The 8,188-nt window shown below is 38.4% G+C and overlaps 1 pseudogene; it reads left to right on the forward strand.

The window, feature by feature from the left end:
- Window positions 1-5,811: 5,811 nt before the first annotated feature.
- Window positions 5,812-6,730, forward strand: LOC102851517 (annotated as a pseudogene).
- The last annotated feature ends 1,458 nt before the right edge of the window (window positions 6,731-8,188 follow it).

Genomic DNA, 8,188 nt, shown 5'->3' on the forward strand with positions numbered 1-8,188 from the left:
ATTTCAGGTCCTAGTGAAGGAGACTGTCAGCCTGTTCAGATCCCAGCCTAGACTGGGCATGACTCAACAGATTGAAGCCCAGGGTCCCAAGGGCTGGCGGCTGCTCCTTGGGGCAAGGTGCCTGCAGACGCTAAGCTTCCATTAACTGGCATCAGGGCATTCCTGGTGATTGGATGCTGACTTAGCTGGTCAATTTGATGGGTGAATGGAGGAGAGGTGAAGGAAGTATAAAACATCCAGTGTGAAAAACAGTGTATATAAACTTTGTAAATAAACCAGTGTAAAATATTTTTTAAAGCAGATGGTAGACAAGCAAACATATAAACTATTCAGAGTATCAACATGCAAAGACACTACCCCAGTACAAAAATAGGCAGATAAATTTGGCACTGGCCATCCTCCTTGCCACTGTGAGAGGCAAAAGGGTGAGGCCTCTAACTAACCCTTAATGTGATGACTCATCAACAGCCTGTATTATGCTGATAACACACTCTTGCTTGCCTAAACTGAGGAGGACTTGAAGCATTTGCTGAAGAGGATCAAGGACTGCAGCCTTCAATATGGATTGCATATCAACATCAAGAAAACAAAGATCCTCATGACTGAGCTAATAGGCAGTATCATGATAGATGTAGAAAAGTTTGAGGTTAACAATTTTATCTTTGTCAGATCCAGGATCAACACTCTTATCACCAGAAGTCAAAAAATCAAACAACAAGTTGTGTTGGGAAAATATTGTCAAGGAACTCTCCAGAATACTAAAAAGCAGTGATGTCAGTCCAGGTGAGGGCTTTCTCAATTGTTTCCTATGCACCTGAAAGCTGTACAATAACTAAGGATGACAGAAGAATCAATGCTTTTGAGTCATGGTGCTGGAGAAGAGTATTGAACATACTATGGACTGAAAAGAGGACAAACAGGTCTGTCCTGGAGAAGGTGAAACCTGGTTGGTTGCTCCTTGGAGGCCAAGATTTTGAAACTCCATCCTACATTCTTTGGACATGTTGTCACAGTGTATCCATCCTTGAAGAAGGATATTATTCTTGGAAGGGTAGAGGATCAGTGCAGGAAAGGAAGATGGATTGGATGAGTTAACACAGTGACTATGGCAATGGAGCAGGTGTATTAGAGATGATGAGATTGACTCAGAAACAGCAAAAGGTTCAGAGCCATTGTTCATATGATTGTCAACTTGATGGTACATAACAACAATACCTGTCAGTTCATGGTATATGTAATGTTCTTCAACACCACCATAATTCAAATGCATCAATTTTTCTTCAGTCTTCATTATTCTTGTCCAACTTTCAAATACTTTTAAGGTGATTGAAAATGCCATGACTAGAGTCAGATGCATAATAAGCACAACTGAGCACTTACAGCATTACATTTATTTGTTGAGAGATTTCAACTGGCATCTAGTCAATTTCTGGAACCTTATTGTTCACCAATGTCTTCAGTGCAGCTTGGACTTTTTCCTTTAGTGACGTCAGTTCTCGGTTATGCTGCTTCTTAAAGTGTCTCAGTGTCAATCAATCCTTTTATTTTTAATAGTATTCCATTTCTCTTCTCTTGAGACAACCTATATCATTATTTTTCCCATAGAATTTTTAAATATATGAGATTTGTATTTTTCTTCTAGATCTTTCCACTTGGAAGAACTAACAATTGTTGGTATGGTGCAGAATGGGCAATGTTTTGTGCCATCTAACAAGGAGTTGCTGAGTCATAACAGAAAAGGAAGGAAAGATGTGGGAACACATGGAGATCACCAAAAAATCAAGAAACATAATCTGAAGGAGAAAATAATCTTTTTTCTGTAACTGATAGAAAGAAAAAGTCTTCTTCAAAGAGCTGTAACCTAAAATTAAATTTAGACTTAAGTTGTAAGAAATAACCTTTTAATATGAATAGACACTTCCTCAAAGAAAACATTCAGATGATCAACAATAAATGAAGAAATGTTCAGGGTCATAAGTTGTTGTTCTTGTTGTTATATGCCACTGAGCTGAGTACAATTCGTAGTGACCTGTGCCATCTTCATATCCCTGGCATACTTGAATCCATTGTTGTAGTTACTGTGTTAATTCATCTCTTTGTAGGTCTTCATCTCTTTGCTGACCCACTGCTTTTCCATGCTGACCTTCTACCTTTCCAAGCATGATGTCCCTGTCCAAGAAACAGCCACTCTTAATGACTTGTCCAAAGACTATAAACAAAACTTCACCTTCCTTGTTTCAAAGGAGCACTCTGGCTGCACTTTTTCCAAGATATACCTACTTGTTCTTTAGGCAGACCTTTAGATACTCAGTACTCTTCTCCAACACCACAATTCAACTCAGTGATATTAATTCTTCTTTCATTTCAATTCATTTCCATCTCTCAGACACATAGCAAAATGATAGAAAAGACCATGGTGCACCCTCAGTCTTCAAACTGACATCATTGCTTCTCAGTACTTTGGAGAGTTCCTTTACAGTAGACTTTCCCAATGTAATACATCTTTTGATTTCTTGACTGCTGGTTGAAGGGTATTGATATGGATCCAAGCAAGATAAAATTGTTAACAAATTCAACCTTTTCTCCATCTGCAATGATTTTACTTATAGGCCAGGTGATTGGAATTTTTGTCTTAATATCAAGAAGTAATCCATATTTGAAGACTAGTCTTTTATCATCTATAGCAAACCTCACTTTCAGCAAGCAAAGACATGTCCCCTACATAATGCAAGTCTTTGATGAATCTTCTTCTGCTCCTGAGGCCACCTATATCTTCATAGAGTGCAGGTCCTCAAAATCTTTGTTCAGCATACAAAATTAATAACTATGGAGGAAAAAATACAATGCTGACACACATCTTTATTGATTGCAAACCATGTGGTTCAGATATCTCTGTTCAGGTAACAGCTTCTTACTCTAGGTATAGATTTCATATAAGAATGAGTGGGTATTCTGGGATTCTAATTGTTCTCAATATTAACCATAGTTTCTTATGATCCACATAGTCAAATACATTTGCATAGTCAATAAAATACAAATAAACGTTCTTCTGGTATTCTCTGCTTTCTATCAAGATCCATCTGACATCAACAATAATACCCCAGGTGCTATGGCCACTTTTAAAACCAGCTCTTGAACTTCTGGAAGTTCTCTCTGTCACTGTACTGTTCTAGGTGGCTTTGGTTCTTCAGCAATATTTTTTTCTTTCTGTTATAATTTTTAAATTCATATTTTTATCTTCCATATACATTGTGTTTCATGTATATACATTGTATTTTATACAGTATTTCATTTGCATTACATTTGTTCATGTATATTGTGAGGATCCCCACCCTTAGAATCCTCTTACTAATAACTACATTTGTGAAAGGGTGTAAGCCAGCTACTTCATGTCTCATGCCATAATATCCCCATTTTAGATAGCCAACTTCTGAATAATCCATCTCTATTAAACCAGTATTCATTCATCAGTTAGATCAAAGACTTTTAATAGGGATGGACAAATCAGAAATAACAGCAACAACAACATCAAACCAGTACTCTGAGGGAACTAGCATGTTCATTTTGCTGAAGAATCCTCTGTTCAACTTTGAAATATTTTCTTTCTGCATCCACAAGCAAAGTCCAGCACAGAGAAAGCCAACAGGTTGCAGCAATTGACCCTAGTTCACATCATGGATTATCTTTTCTTCACCTGGCTGAGTTCTGGTCAATTTATCCCCAACCATCTGTGGCTAGGTTCAAAAGGAATCAGCTGCAAACTCAAAAGTCTGTATTTCCCCCTGCATTCCAGACCTGTGGGTCTCTCAGTCAGCCCTAGTCCCTTCCTGGATACAAGCCAACAAGCTTAGGGGTTCTCACAACTCCCTGTTCCTCAAGCCAACTATATAGAAAAATTAGATATAGGAATATAGGAAAACTATAAGCTGTCAAAAGTGAAATGACATGCATGAACATTGACATTTTAGGAATTGATGAAATGGGATGGATTGTCATTGCTCACTTTGAATCAAACAATCATGTTTTATACTATACTAGAATAAAAAAGAATGGTGTTGTATTCATGGTTGAAAAGATAATTTCAAACTTTCCCTGGTCATCTGTGCATGCTAGGTGGGCAGTGCTGAAGGAATACATTCAAGCTCAGCCTGTTTCTGCATTGTTGTATTCCTCCCACTTATACTCCTGTGGATCCAGGTGATCACTTTGAGTGAGCTTACTCCAACTTCAAATCTTGGAAGTGGTCTCTGATGGGTAATAATTTTACCCTGCCTCAGAAGCCAAACTCTGTGCACCAGTTTTAAAAAGACAGTTACTTCCTTTCCTTTTTTCCTTTTTCTGTCTTTTCTTTCCTGCTTGCCAATCTTTCAAATGTCAACCCAAGTATGGGTCCATTCTGTTTACATGTGATATTAATGATATTGTTCAATAATGTCTACATTCTGTTTGATCATCTTTCTTTGGGATGGGAACAAATATGGATCTCCTCCAGTCAATTATGTGTCTAAGTAGCTGTTTTCCAAATTTCTTGACATAGACTGGTGAACATGGCCAGAGCAACATCTGTTATTTGAAATATGTCAATTGTCATCAATTCCTGGTACTTTTTTTTTCCAATGCATTCATTGTAGCCTTGAATTTCTTGCTTCATTATCATTGGGTCTTGATCATATAGTATCTCCAGAAATATTTCAATGTCAGCCAATTCTTTTTGATACAGTGGCTCTGTGTATTCTGTCCAACTTCTTTTGTAGCTTCCTGGATCATTAAATATTTTACCCATAGTTTCTTTCTGTATTACAACCACCCAGGCCTTGCTCTTGGCTCCTGGGCCTAAGGCAGGGATTGGTACCAGCAGACACCAGTTTTGACACCATCTCCCTTCACCTAAGATGTTATTCCACCATGCCAGCCATGGGCCTTAGCTGGAAGGATCCAACACCCACCCGATCTCCATCTTGCCAAACCACCATAAGCCTCAGATGGTCCCTACACCATAATATTCATATGCATGGTTTGCTGCTAGAGATATAACACTTATCTGCCAGTTTTTAGTATTGGGGGAATGTTTTGCATATTGCTAATTATAACTTAGGTGTGCATGTGCTTACTTACTTTTAATTTGTTCTTATTAGTACCGCCATTGTCTGTCAATTTGTCATATTGTGGTAACTTGTGGGCTGCTGTTATGCTGGAAGTGATGCCACTGGTGTATCAAATGTCAGAAGGGTCATCCATGGGGGACAGGTTTCAGCAGAGCTCCCATATTAGTACAGACTAGGAAGTAGGAGACCTCTGAAAACCCTATGGGCTATAGAGGCGCACATGTAGTTAAAATATTAGAGGGAGAACCCAGATTGGAAGTCAATCAAATTGAGAAGTAGCTACAAAAATCCTTTAATACTTGGAATGTGAAATGTAGATAGCATGCATATAGGAAAACTAGAAGTTGTGAAAAATGAAACGAAATGCATGAACATTGACATTCTAGAAATTAATGCAATGAGATGGATTGGCATTGCTCACTTTGGATCAGACAATCACATTTTACGCTATGCTACAATAAAAAAAGAAAAATGGTGTTACATTCATAGTTCAAAAGATAATTTCGAGAAGAGAATTGGGAGCCATTTTGTGAAGAAACGAAGACTGAGCGGTTGCGGCCGCGTTGCCGACCTCGAGCAATAGTCAGCTTCTTCGCATAGAATACGGGAGTAGGAGGTTCGTAGTCGAATCTCTTCTCTTTTTTCCCCTCCTGTGAGATTTTTTGATCTTCAGCTACATTTTTTAGCTGTGTGAAGAACTTTATCAGAGAAGATGGCCAGCAATGTTACCAACAAGACAAATCCCTGCTCCATGAACTCCCATGTATTTATTGGAAACTTGAACACTCTTGTGGTGAAGAAATCTGATGTAGAGGCAATCTTCTCGAAGTATGGCAAAATTGTGGGCTGCTCTGTTCATAAAGGCTTTGCCTTTGTTCTGTATGTTAATGAGAGAAATGCCTGGGCTGCTGTAGCAGGAGAGGATGACAGAATGATTGCTGGCCAGGTTTTAGATATTAATCTGGCTGCAGAGCCAAAAGTGAACCGAGGAAAAGAAGGTGTGAAACGATCTGCAGCAGAGATGTACGGGTCAGAACCAGAACACCTTCTCCGTCCCCTCTACTCAGCTCCTCTTTTGATTTGCACCATGACTTTCAACGTGATTATTATGACAGGATGTACAGCTACCCAGCACGTGTTCCTCCTCCTCCCATTGCTCGGGCTGTTGTGCCCTCAAAACGCCAGCGTGTATCAAGAAACAGTTCACGAAGGGGCAAGAGTGGCTTCAGTTCTAAGAGTGGACAGCGAGGATCTTCATCAAAATCATCGAAGTTGAAAGGAGATGACCTTCAGACCATTAAGAAGGAATTGGCCCAGATAAAACAAAAAGTAGATTCTCTGCTGGAAAGCCTGGAAAAAATTGAAAAAGAACAGAGTTAACAAGGAGTAGAGATGAAGAATGGTAAGTCAGAAGAGGAGCAGAGCAGCAGCTTCCTGAAGAAAGATGAAACTAATGTGAAGATGGTATCTGAGGGGAGTGCAGATGACTCTGCTGAGGAGGGGGACCTACTGGATGAAGATCGGGGGGGGGGGATGACCAGCTGGAGTTGATCAAGGATGATGAAAAAGAGGCTGAGAAAGGAGAGGATGACAGAGACAGCGCCAATGGCGAGGATGGTTCTTAAGCACATAGTGTGGTTTAGAAATCTATTCCCATTATTTTTTTTTTTTACCTAGGCGCTTGTCTAAGATCAAATTTTTCACCAGATTCCTCTCCCTAGTATCTTCAGCACATGCTCACTGTTACCCCATTCTTATCCTTTTCATGTTCATTAATTCATATTGCCCCTGCGACTAGTATCATTTTTTCACTTCCTTTGATGCTCCTAGTAGTAAAGTCTCACCCTGTAATTTTTGCTTTTAATTTTGATACCTCTTTGACTTAACAATAAAAAGGATGTATGGTTTTTATCAACTGTCTCAAAAATAATCTCTTGTTATGCAGGGAGAACAGTAATCTCCATTTATGTTTGAGTTCAGTAATTGTTTCCTTAACTGCAGTGGTAAAACTTAGTTGAGTAGCACCTGAGAAGCAGACTTGATTTAACGGTATGTGAGTTATGCCCCACATATGTATGCTATGTGAGGTTATTCCAACAAAAATGTAACAGTGTAATCTTTGTGTATGAGAGTTGGCATGTCATGCATCCCCTTGAAAAATAGTGTAATAGTCTTTAAAATTTGTTTTCTAAAGTTGATACCATAGGTTATTTTTGTGAACAGCTTGATGTTTGGAACCTTTATCAAAATAAAAAAAGTCGTTATTAAACCAGGAAAAAAAAAAGATCATTTCAAGTTCTATCTGAAGTACAATGTTGTGAGTAATAGGGTACTACTCATATACATACAAGGAAACCTGGTAATGCAACTATTATTCAAATATACACTCCTACAGATAAAGCCAAAGAAGAGGAAACTGAAGAAATTTTGTGTCTAAAATTAACCAAACATGCAATAAAGATGCAGTAATGATAAATAGTGACTGGAATGCAAAAATTGGAAATCCTAAAGAAAGAATTGTCAGAAATTATGGGCTTGGTTACAGAAATAAGGCCTAAATTCCAGAGATTGCCTTTATATCATCAGTGGTTATTCATCACAAGTACCTTTCAAAAAAAAAAAAAACAAACATAATTGGTGACTTTACACAAAGACCTCACCTGGTGAACAGCATATGAATCAGACTACAAATGTGGAAGGACCATTGGAAAAGCTCAGTATCAGCAGTCAAAAATAGGTCAGGTGCTGACTGTAGAACAGATCATCAATTACTCATGTGCAAGTTCAAATTGAGGCTAAAGAAAATTAAAACAAGTCCCTACAAACCAAAAAATGGTCTTCAGTATCCCACCTGAATTGAAAAATCTTAGGAGGATGGACAGAGAGATAATTATATGGTCACACAATTTGATGGGTAGAGGGAGAGGTGGGTAAAGGAAATGAGAAAGATCCAGCGTGAAAAACAATTTATATAAATTTTGCAAGCAAACCAGTATAAAATAAAACTTTATTTTAAAAAATAAAAGCAAATGGGGGAGGGGGGAGGGGTTTGTGCGGGGAGAAGGGTGCAACAATGAATGAAT

This window comes from Elephantulus edwardii, unplaced genomic scaffold (assembly GCF_000299155.1).
Source record: "Elephantulus edwardii isolate Elephantulus edwardi_28Jun2011 unplaced genomic scaffold, EleEdw1.0 scaffold00301, whole genome shotgun sequence".
Taxonomy (NCBI): domain Eukaryota; kingdom Metazoa; phylum Chordata; class Mammalia; order Macroscelidea; family Macroscelididae; genus Elephantulus; species Elephantulus edwardii.